The sequence below is a fragment of the Cervus elaphus genome, chromosome 23 (assembly GCF_910594005.1).
Source record: "Cervus elaphus chromosome 23, mCerEla1.1, whole genome shotgun sequence".
In the NCBI taxonomy this organism is placed as follows: Eukaryota; Metazoa; Chordata; class Mammalia; order Artiodactyla; family Cervidae; genus Cervus; species Cervus elaphus.
The window spans coordinates 37,139,360-37,151,526 of NC_057837.1; the positions used below are offsets into that span (position 1 = coordinate 37,139,360).

General features: G+C 39.7%; 1 pseudogene; it reads left to right on the forward strand.

Moving 5' to 3' along the window:
• The first annotated feature begins 4,536 nt into the window (after window positions 1–4,536).
• LOC122681067 lies at window positions 4,537–11,669 on the forward strand (annotated as a pseudogene).
• Window positions 11,670–12,167: the final 498 nt, after the last annotated feature.

The window sequence follows — 12,167 nt, forward strand, 5'->3', positions numbered from 1 at the left end:
GCATGTGTTCTATGCGCAGAAAAGCAAGCCATCCATCACACATGAAGGCTACCCAGGATCCAGTGTGCTGGGGCGAGCCTGCCCCATTCTCCAGCCGAGCAGCAGAGCTCTGCCATGTGGTTCTCATCAAAGCCCTCAAAAGTGCATTTCACATCATAATCTAAAGAGACGACCCTAGATTAAATGCAGGCCCGACACACATACGTTTCAGGGCTTGGGAGAGGTATTTCCATGGTATAACATATGTAGTCATTTCTGGTACATAAATTGGATTTTTACAGGTCCTTACAGAACCCATAAAGAACCCTCCTACATTTTATATTCTGACAATACTCTGTGTAAATCGTTGACATTTATCCTTTGGCTTGTGTTAATTGGGTGGTATGGCTTCTGTGTCCTTGTAGGATGACTTTGAGATTTTAGTGTTGAGGAGCAAGAAGCAGAGAGGAAAGGAACAAGTGGGCTCCATGGGGGCAGTGAAGTGATAGTGGGGTGGGTGAGTGGGGAGTGGGGAAACTGATGGGGAAAGGGCAGAGGCATAATCAGAGGATCCACCCAAACCTAGGAGGCCTCCTCCTCACCTGCTTCAGAGACCACCCTCTGCTCGGCATCAACAGCCCATAGAGACCCAAACCTCTTAGCCTCCGAGGATACAGAATAATGGTCCCCCGAAGATGTCCACATTCTAACTCCCGGGACCAGTGAATATGTTCTCTTCTGTGGCAAAAGAGACTTTGCAGAACTGACTTACTTAAGGATGTTGGGATTGGAAGGTTAGCCTATCACTTGAAGGGGCACAGTGTAATCACATGGGTCCTTATAGGAGAAGGGGAGAAGGATCCAACTCACTGAAGGGGATGTGGTGAGGAAAACAGAGATCAGAGAAAGACTCAGAGAAACACAAACAGACAGATCAAAGATCTTGGTTCTGAAGATGGAGGAGGGGCCATGAGCCTAGGAGTGGAGGTGCCTCTAAAAGGCCAGGAGCAAAGCCAGGGAATGGATTCTCCCCTACAACCTCCAGAAGGAACCAGGCCCTGTCGACATTGATTTTAAGACTTCTGATCGTTAGTGCTATGAGATAACGCAACTGTTGTTTAAGCCACCAAATCTGTGACAATTTCTGCGGCAACAATAGGAAACTAGTATGTCTCTCCACTCACTGAAGAGTTACTGTTTTATAGCTCTGCTCTTCCAAATCTTGATGGCCTCTCCAGGCTTCAAAGTTTGTGTCATTACTGACTATGAGGAAAACCTGTTGTGTTTTAACATGCTGAGCATACTTTCCTCTAAACAAATTATGAACTTAATGTGAAAGACTCTCACTGGGGCCACAGAAACGGGTACTATTCCACTTATATGTCAACTGACAAGAAACATGGGAGCCCCACACCCACAGGGCGAGTTAGCCACTGAGTAAGAAAAACCCACCTGCACGAGCATCCTCCTTGTCTTTCTTACACCATCTTGGGAATATTAACTTTCAGGAAAACAAAAGTTCTCAACTTGCTGAAGGAATACTTTTCAGCTAAAAGCACTGAAACAAAAATCTCCCCTCATAAACATAAGCATATTTCCAAGAACCACAGATGCCTGAGAAAACATGAAAAAAGAGCTGACACTTAAGGAAACATAATTTTCATACTAGACCAGAGGAAAATAATCATTAGTATCCTTAGAGAGATGAGAGGTTATCCCAACAAGAAAAATAAGGGTGATCTGATTACAAAGGTGATCAGAGTAGTTGGAAAATAGAAACAATCATTATTCCCCAACTCCACAAACACATTTCACTACATAAGCTGAATTACATAATGGAAATGTGAAGATTAAATTGAACCTGAAAACAAGAGCTGAAGGATTATTCAGGAATAGAGTGAAAAATAAAGAGTAATGAATTATAAGGAAAAAGAGGCAAGGAAAAATAGGTAAAGAGTCCACTGAAAGTCTAGCATGACTTGTGGGGGGGGGGGGGGGTCATATCAGATACATCTAATTGAAATTCTTGGTAAGGATAGAGTTATTTAGGTGCCAAAAAAGAAAGAAAGGGAGAAAGGGGGAGAAGGAGAGAAGAAAGGAGGAACGAAACAAGGAAGAAATGGAGAGGGAAGAAACGAAGGAAGGGAGGGAAGGAGGGAAAAGGGCAAAGTGCAAAACAGGTTACCTAAAATTTTTAAGTAGACTAGCATATGGCTCCACATCTGCAAGAAATCCATACAGCAATATATTATATCCATAGAAAAATAATTTTAAGCTTGGGACTCAAATACAGAACCAAAACATCATATAATTTTGAAGGCAGAAAAAAAAAAAAGATATTTTCAAATAGGAAGATTCTATAGAAAGTTTACCTCTCCTGGAACCCATTCCTAAGGAATTACTAGATGGCGTACTTCACTAAATAACAACAATGAAGTTGGGGAAAAGCCATCACGGAGTTCAAGAAATAATGCAAAGTAATGAAACCAGTAAAGTCATGACATTTTAATTCTATATGCTTTTGACGCACAATACAACTTAGGAAACCATTACTTGAAAAGTAGAGGAATCAAGGTCTTAAAATAATAAAAATCTGCAAATATCAATTCCACATGCTTTTCAGAAAGTCAGTCCAATGGGTAGACAAAAAGAGGGATTGAAGTGCCAAATTGCTGACTGTTCGGCTGCTGAGAGAAGAAAGTAAAGAAGATGGACTGTCAGCTTTTATAGAAAAACATAAGGTTACCAATCTGGAGAATAATAATACGATGTATAACTTTCAAACCACAAAAATATTGAAAAAGGAAGGGCAGAAGGGATAAAGGGATGAGGGAGAATGAAGAAAGGAAACAGGAAAAGAAATAAGAACACAATAGTTTAAAATGAAAGTAAAATAAATGGCAAATATAAGCCAAGGTAGGAAGTACAATACTAAATATTTCAATTAATGCAGTAAAAATAAATGGGTTAAATCCAGTGTGTGTGGGAGGGCAGGGGGATTCTTAGACTGACCCTAAAATAGAAAGCATAAACAACTTAAGAATACATACATAAATCACTGTCTACAGAATACACACATAAATCAAAATGCTACAAAAATGGAAAATAATGGGATAGAAATAGATAAACTAGTAAATGTTAGCACTTTGGCACTATTACTGTGAGCCAAAACATAACCAAAGCAGAAAACATATTTTGTTAAAAAGACACAAGTAAGAGAAGTACCTTTCCTGGAACAGGAAGAGAGAGAGAGGAATGTAAGAGTGGTTAAAAAAAAGTTGATCAATATTCAGTTCATTTCAGTCACTCAGTCATGTCCAACTCTTTCTGACCCCATGAACCTCAGCACGCCGGGCCTCCCTGTCCATCACCAACTCCTGGAGTCCACCCAAACCCATGTCTGACTCAATGGACATCCAACCATCTCATCCTCTGTCCTCCTCTTCTCCTTCTGCCCTCAATCTTTCCCAACATCAGGGTTTTTTCAAATGAGTCAGCTCTTCTCATCAGGTGGCCAAAGTACTGGAGTTTCAGCTTCAACATCAGTCTCTCTGCTGAACACCCAGGACTGATCTCCTTTAGGATGGACTGGCTGGATCTCCTTGCAGTCCAAGGGACTCTCAAGAGTCTTCTCTAACACCACAGTTCAAAAGCATCAATTCTTCGGCATTCAGCTTTCTTTATAGTCCAACTCTCACATCCATACAATATAATAGAGCACATTTACAGAATGAAAGACAAAACCAGTACACTATCTCAACTGATGCTGAAAAAGTATTTGATAAAATTCAACACCCTTTCATGATTAAAAAAAAAACAAACACAACACTCAACAAAGTAGGAATAGAAGGAAACTATCTCAACATAATATAAGCCATATGTGAAAAACTCAGAGTGAACATCACACTCAGTGATAACACTGAAAACTCTTCCTCTACAATTAGCAACAAGACAAGAATGCCTATTTTCATCTTTTCTATTCTACATAGTAGTAAGTTCTAGCCAGAAAAATTAGGCAAAAATAAATAAATAAAATGCATCCTAACTGGAAAGGAAGAAGTAAAATTATCTTTGTCTGCCTATGATATGATCTTCTATGCAGAAAAACCTAGAGATTACACACACACACACACACTGCTAGGACTAATCAATGAATTCAGCAAGCAGCAGGATACAAAGTCAATACACAAAAATTGGCTGCACTTCAATACAGTAGCAATAAACAATCTGAAAAGAAAATTACAAAAACTATTCCATTTACAACAGCATCAAAAAAATAACATACTTGGAAATTAAGTTAACTAGGAAGGTAAAATTCTTGTACAATGAAAACTAAAAAAAAAAATTAGTGAAAGAAATTAAACAAGATATAGTAAATGGAAACACATCCCATATTTATTGATGGAAAACTAAATATAAGATGACAGTACTACTCAAAGCAATCTACAGGTTCTATGCAATCCTTATCAAAATCCCAACCTCATTATTTGTAGAAATAGAAAAAAGTCATTCTAAAATTTCTATACAAAAAAGATCTTCACGACCCAAATGATCACAATGGCGTGATTACTCACCTAGAGTCAAGTGGAATGTGAAGTCAAGTGGGCCTTAGGAAGCATCACGACAAACAAACAAAGCTAGTGGAGGTGATGGAATTCCAGTTGAGCTATTTCAAATCTTAAAAGATGATGCTGTGAAAGTGTTGCACTCAATATGCCAGTGAATTTGGAAAACTGAGCAGTGGCCACAGGACTGGAAAAAGGCAGTTTTCATTCCAATTCCAAAGAAAGGCAATGCCAAAGAATGCTCAAACTACCACACAATTACACTCATCTCATACACTAGTAAAGTAATGTTCAAAGTTCTCCAAGCCAGCCTTCAACAGTACGTGAACTGTGAACTTCCAGATGTTCAAGCTGGATTTAGAAAAGGCAGAGGAACCAGAGATCAAATTGCCAACATCCATTGGATTATCGAAAAAGCAAGAGAGTTCCAGAAAAACATCTACTTCTGCTTTATTGACTATACCAAAGCCTTTGACTGTGTGGATCACAACAAACTGTGGAAAATTCATCAAGAGATGAGAATACCAGACCACCTGACCTGCCTCTTGAGAAACCTGTATGCAGGTCAGGAAGCAACAGTTAGAACTGGACATGGGACAACAGACTGGTTCCAAATAGGGAAAGGAGTACATCAAGGCTATATATTGTCACCCTGCTTATTTAACTTATATGCAGAGTACATCATGAGAAATGCTGGACTGGATGAAGCACGAGGTGGAATCAAGATTGTAGGGGGAAATATCAATAACCTCAGATATGCAGATGACACCAGCCTTATGGCAGAACGCGAAGAAGAACTAAAGAGCCTCTTGATGAAAGCGAAAGAGGAGAGTGAAAAAGTTGGCGTAAAGCTCAACATTCAGAAAACTAAGATCATGGCATCTGGTCCCATCATTTCATGGCAAATAGATGGGGAAACAGTGGAAACAGTGACAGACTTTATTTTTTTGGGGCTCCAAACTCACTGAAGATGGTGACTGAAGCCATGAAATTAAAAGACGCTTGCTCCTTGGAAGAAAAGTTATGACCAACCTAGACAGCATATTAAAAAGCAGAGACATTATTTTGCCAACAAAGGTCCGTCTAGTCAAAGCTATGGTTTTTCCCGTAGTCATGTATGGATGTGAGAGTTGGACTATAAAGAAAGCTGAACACCAAAGAATTGGTGCTTTTGAACTGTGGTGTTGGTCAAGACTCTGGAGAGTCCCTTGGACAGCAAGGAGATCCAACCAGTCCATCCTAAGGGAAATCAGTCCTGAATATTCATTGGAAGGACTGATATTGAAGGTGAAACTCCAATACCTTGGCCACCTGATGCGAAGAACTGACTCATTGGAAAAAACCCTTATGCTGGGAAAGATGAAGGCAGGAGGAGAAGGGGACGACAGAGGATGAGATGGCTGGATGGCATCACCGACTCAACGGATATGAGTTTGAGTAAGCTCTGGGAGTTGGTGACAGGCAGGGAGGCCTGGCGTGCTGCGGTCCATGGGGTTGCAAAGAATCAGACAGAACTGAGCAACTGAACTGAACTGAACTGAAAATTTCTATGGAATCTCAAGTAACCTTGTATAGCCAAAACAATTTTTTATAGGAAGAACAGTCCTGATTTCAAAACTTACTACAAAGTTACAGTAATCAAAACTCAAAACAGTGTGTTACTGGCACACACATAGACCAAGGGAATAGAATAGAGAGCACAGAAATAAATCCTTGTATATATGATCAAATTATTTTTGACATGGCTGCCTAGACCATTCAGTGGGGAAAGGATCAGTTCAGTTCAGTTCAACTCAGTCACTAGATGGGGAAAGGATAGTCTTACCAACAAATTGTGCTGGGAAGACTGGATATCCAACACAAAAGAATGAAGATAGATCCTTACCTAACATCATATACAAAATAAAACCCAAATGTAAGACATAATACTATAAAACTCATAGGAAAAAGCATAGAACAAAAATTTCACAAACTGGATTTTGGCATTGATTTCCTGGCTATGACATCAAAAGCACAGGCAATAGAATAAAAATTATTAATTGGATTTTATGAGAAATTAAAAATTTTGTACATCAAAGACAATCTTGACAGAGTAGAAAGGTAACCCCACAGAAAGGAAGTATTTGCAAATCATATATCTGATAAGGGCTGCTGCTGCTGCTGCTAAGTCGCTTCAGTTGTGTCCGACTCTGTGCAATCCCATAGACAGCAGCCCACCAGACTCCCCCGTCCCTGGGGTTCTCCAGGCAAGAACACGGGAGTGGGTTACCATTTCCTTCTCCAATGCATGAAAGTGAATGGTGAAAGTGAAGCCACTCAGTCGTGTCCAACTCTTAGCGACCCCACAGACTACAGCCTACCAGGCTCCTCCGTCCATGGGATTTTCCAGGAAAGATTCCTGGAGTGGGGTGCCATTACCTTCTCCGTCTGATAAGGGAGTAGTACCCAAAATATAGAGAACAACAACATAAAATTAAACAGTATAAAAACTTGGCAAAGGACTTGAAGAGATACTTCTCTGAAGATATATAAATGGTCAATAAAAACATGAAAATATGATCAATATCACTCATCATTAGGAAAATGAAAAATCAATAGTAAAATGAGATACCATTTCACAGCCATGTCAAATCAAAAAGTCCAGAAAATAAGAAGTGTTGGCAAGGGTGTGAGGGAACTGGAACACTTGTGCATTGTTGGTGGGAATGTCAAGTCATAAAGGTACTGTGAAAAGCATTATGGCAGCTCCTCAAAAAAATTAAAAATAATATTGCCACATTTTCAACCATTTGTTCTTGGTATACACACAAAATAATTAAAAGCATGGTCTTGAAGAGATATTTGCACATGTCAATAGCAACGTTATTCACAACTGAAACTTGGTTACAACCCAAGTGTCCATCAATGAGTGAATGGGTGTGTATAATGTGGTATAACCATGAAATATTACACAGCCTTAAAAAGGGAGGAAATTCTGCAATATGCTCTAATATGGATGAACCCCATGGACATTATGCTAAGTGAAATAATCTAGTCACAAAAAGAAAATTTACATGAAATACTGAAGATAGTCAAAATCATAGAGACAGAAGTTAAAATTATGGTTTCCAGGAACTGGCAGGAAATAAATGGGGACTTACTGTTTAGTGGGTATAGGATTCCAGTCTTACAAGATGAAAAGAGTTATGGAGACGGACAGTGGTGACAGTTGCAAAACATTATGAATGTATATATAATATCACTAAGTTGTACACTTTAAAATGATTAAGATGGTGAATTTCATGTTATGTCTATTTTGCCACAATGAAAAAAATTAGAAAAAAAGAGATGCTGAACTTCCTTTATAATTAATTAAATAAAACTTAAAACAATAAAAAAGGTAGAGATCAAAAACACTGCAACAGAAATGAATAATGTCTTGAATGTGCTAGTTAGTAGACTGTATATGGCTGAGAGAAGAATCCCTGAGCTTGAGGAGACCTCAATAGAAATTTTCAAGAGAAAAAAGAATAAAAAAGAAGTAACAGACTATCCAAAAACTGTGAAACAAATACAAAATGTATAACATACACATAACAGAAACTCCAGAAGGAAAAGAGAGAGAGAAAAAGTATAAAATATTTGAATCAATAATGACTAAGGGGATTTCGCTGGTGGTGCAGTGTTTAAGAATCTGCCTTACAATGCAGAGGATGCTTGTGGGAGAACTAGGGTCCCACATGTGGCAGGGCAACGGGGCCCACATACCACAGCTACTGAGCCCACACTCTAGAGCCTGCAAGTCACAACTACTGAAGCCCATGCTCTGCAACTAGAGTCCAAGTGCTTCAAAAAAAGATCCCAGATGATGCTCAGTAAGATCCCCCATGTTGCAACTAAGACCCAGTGCAGCCGAATAAATAAATAAACTTTAAAAAATGACTGAGAATTTTTCCCAAATTAAAGTCCAACACCAAACCACAGACCAGGAAGCTCAGAAACACCAAGCAGAATAAATGCAATAAAACAAAACCCCCAAAACTCTACACCTAGGCATATCATTTTCAAAGTGCACAAAGTCAAAGATTAAAAAATATTAAGGAATTCGTCAGGTAAAAAACAACAACAACAAAAACCCACAACCTTATCTATTAAGGAACAAGGATATGAATTATATAAAAAATCTCAGAAATCATGCAAGAAGAAAGTGGAGTGAAGTATTTTAAATGTTGAGGGGAAAAAAAAAAAAGCCAATACTTTAGAATTCCGTACCCTTCAAAAGTGAGGGATAACGACTTTCTCAAGCAAACAAAAGTTGAGGGAATTTATTGCTAGTAGGGGCTTTCCAGGTGGTGCTAGTGGTAAAGAACCCACCTGCCAATCCAGGAGACACAAGAGATGTGGGTTCGATCCCTGGGTAGGCAGATCCCCTGGAAGAGGGCACAGCAACTCAGTCCAGTACTCTTGCCTGGAGAGTCCCATGGACAGAGGAGCCTGGTGGGCTATAGTCCATAGCATTGCAGAGAGTCAGACATGACTGAAGTGGCTTAGCATGCACACACGTGCATATGTAGGGCAAGGGGTATATGGAAACTCTGCTTTCTGCTCCGTTTTTACTGTAAACTACTATAAAAAAAATAAAGTCTGTTTCCTTAAGTAGAGGGAAGAATTAATCAATACAGAAGAAAAATTAAATTGAAACATTACCAGTAGAAGTACAGACATTATCAATAAAACCAACAGTTTAAAAGTGGCAAGTGTGATCAAGAACATTAACTGAAAAAAGACTTCTGAACCTTCTAAAAATGACTAACATTATAAACATATATTTATACCACTCATGTCTGCCGTTACTCAGTCCAGAAACAGTGCCATTTAAGCAAAGTAAGCAGAGAAAGAGAGGTCCTGCCAGATTCTGATGAAGAATACAATGACAGAATTGTCTTATAATTAAAAACATTTGTAGAAAAATAGCCTATGAGAATTAAGTGCATTCAGTATACTGGAGTCAAAATCATTGAACAATTTAGTTTTAAAAGTTTGGTGGAAAATGAAGTGCAATTTTAAATCCTTTAACTGAGTGTTTCCAGAAAAGTTCTCGGTCCCCACAAAAAGAAGCCTAATATAATCTCCTCTTTGAGCTCTAAAATGATTTAAAATAAAAAAAGTCAATAATTTTAAAGCCTTAAATTAATGCACTTCCACAGAATATTTGTGGCATCCTCATCTTATCTGGAAAGTCTCTATTCAATCCCCCCAAACTTCTCTTTAAAAAGATATAAAGGCGCACGAGAGGAAGGAAGCAGTCCTCTTCCAAAACGCTAGTCAATTATGCTTCCATTTCCCCCACCTCCAGCCAAGACTACCATAAGGACTGTTATAAAGTCTATCCGTTGACTTTTTAATAAATAGGTCATTTCAGAACAGAAAGCCTCAGATCTAATAAAAAGGTGATCTACGGCAGAACTTTGCCAAAAAGGAAAAAGCAAAGAAATAAAAACAAGAGATGATGACAGAGAGAAAAGAGGGAGAAGGCAGGAACAGAGGGAGGAGGAAGATGGCAAGAGAAAACAAAACAAAGGCAACAAAAACAACCCCATAGGCTGTAAAAATTCTCAAAAATATTGGACAGTGTCAAGGCTTTGATTGTGACCTTCACTGCAGGAATTCTCAGATAACTGAAGGGCTGCTGCCCCCTCATGGTGAACTGAAAGATCTCCTTTAGAAGCGCGGATTCTGCAGTCACACATTTATTAATATATCCTGACTTCTCTTTTTCTGAACTACTTGTTTTTCTTAAAAAGCCACACACTTTTTCTATAGAAAACACCCACTCCTCTTGACATATAATTAAAAATAACTGATTTAATTTTTGATGACTGTGGTATTATATAGCACATGCATAGGAAAGGAACAAAAAATAGAAATTCACTTTAAGTTTTTACTTGGATTGAGATGTCAAACTCTTTTTTTCCCAAACATGACTGTGGGGCGAAACAGCCTGATGTTACATGTTACAATTCTTCCCTGAACACACACTCCACAAATCTAACAGTGAAATTACAAAGTTTAGAGAATAGTAAAGTTGAAAGTGATCTTATGGCCTCATGTCCACCTTCCCTGAAACAACCTGACTGAAAAATCAAAAATCTTTCCTTCTTGTCTTTTGTATTGTCTTTCCAATTTCATGTCTTATGTCAAGCCATGTGATCCTAGCTATAGAAATGGGCAAACTCAATAAATTCACCTGCAAGAAACTTTCATATCTTATAGCAAAGCAAAGCCGCATGCCTTTTTCTTCTTCAGGGGAGAATATGCTGTAGTGTGAATTTTGATCCAGGCAAAAAAATGACCTCAAAATCTAATCTTTTAATTGCCTGTCTCATCCTACTAGAATATAAATTCCAGGAACGTAGGGAACTTGTCTATCTCGTTCTAGGTCATAGGCAATTTAAAACACTTCTGTGTCAATGCAAAAATTAACGTTGGTGTTTACACAATGACAATCATCATTTTTTCCCCCACTAGCACCTGTATCTTGGCTGCATTTTTCAAAGCACCTGATGCCATATGGACAAAAATTTCTCCATCTATCCACAAAACTATATTAGTTTTCACTTAAATTAAAATTCAAAGAGGAGCCGGCCCCTCGTGCCCACGACACACGTGGAAGTGGCAAAGGTGGGTCTTGTTCAGGGACATCTCGCCCGTCCTGAAGGACCCCGACTCCCGCCTCCTGGTGAATCGCCTGAAAAAGGCCCACAGTGGCAGAATCGACCCCGTCGCCGGGCCTAAACTCCCGCGGTTTCCTTGTTTGATCTGTCCCTGGCCCAGGAGCTGGGCTTGGGCTACGTTCTCATCCGAAATCAAGGGAAGCTGCCGGCCCCCACCGTGCGCGCCTCATATGCGCTGAAATACGGGAGGCTGAACTGGAAATCCAGAGAGATGCCCTGGGACCGGGGCTGAGTGGTGGTTGGGGACTGTTGTGCCCACCACTGGTGGAACCATGCGCGCCGCCTGGGAGCTTCAGGGCCACTTGCGGGCTGAGGTTGCTGGAGTGTGTGAGCCTCGTGGAGCTGACCTCACCGAAGGGCAGGGAGAAGCTGGGTGGTTGTGCCATTCTTCTCCCTCCGGCAGTATGAATGACCCCAGACCCAAGCCACCTGGAAGAAGAGAGGACCAGCATGGGCAGATGCAGCAACCCCCACTGGCCACCAGGGGGCACTGGCTGCCCGCCTGGACTTGCTCTGTGTCTGTGACAGTGACTTTCTTTCAGAGTGGGGCTGCCCCTCGGGTCCTTGCTGGGCTCTGGAAGCCTCATGGCCGGGAGCTGTCGGCTGGTTGAAAGTGGAACGAGAAAAAACAACTTTCTAGGAAAAAAAAATTCAACGAGGATGAACTTTGAGAAACTACTGAATTTACTTTGATCTCTATTTTCAAATACTAACCTAATGCTTATGCTTTGTAAGCCAAGACTCAATCTTGAAAAAAAGAAAAGCTCCTTGTATCCAGCTTTACTGGAAGCATAATAAATACTGTAAGATATTTAAAGTGTATATCATGATGATTTTATATAAATATGGATTGTGAAAGCATTCCCCCCATCTAGTTAATTGATGCATCTAAGATGCAACTTATACAAAT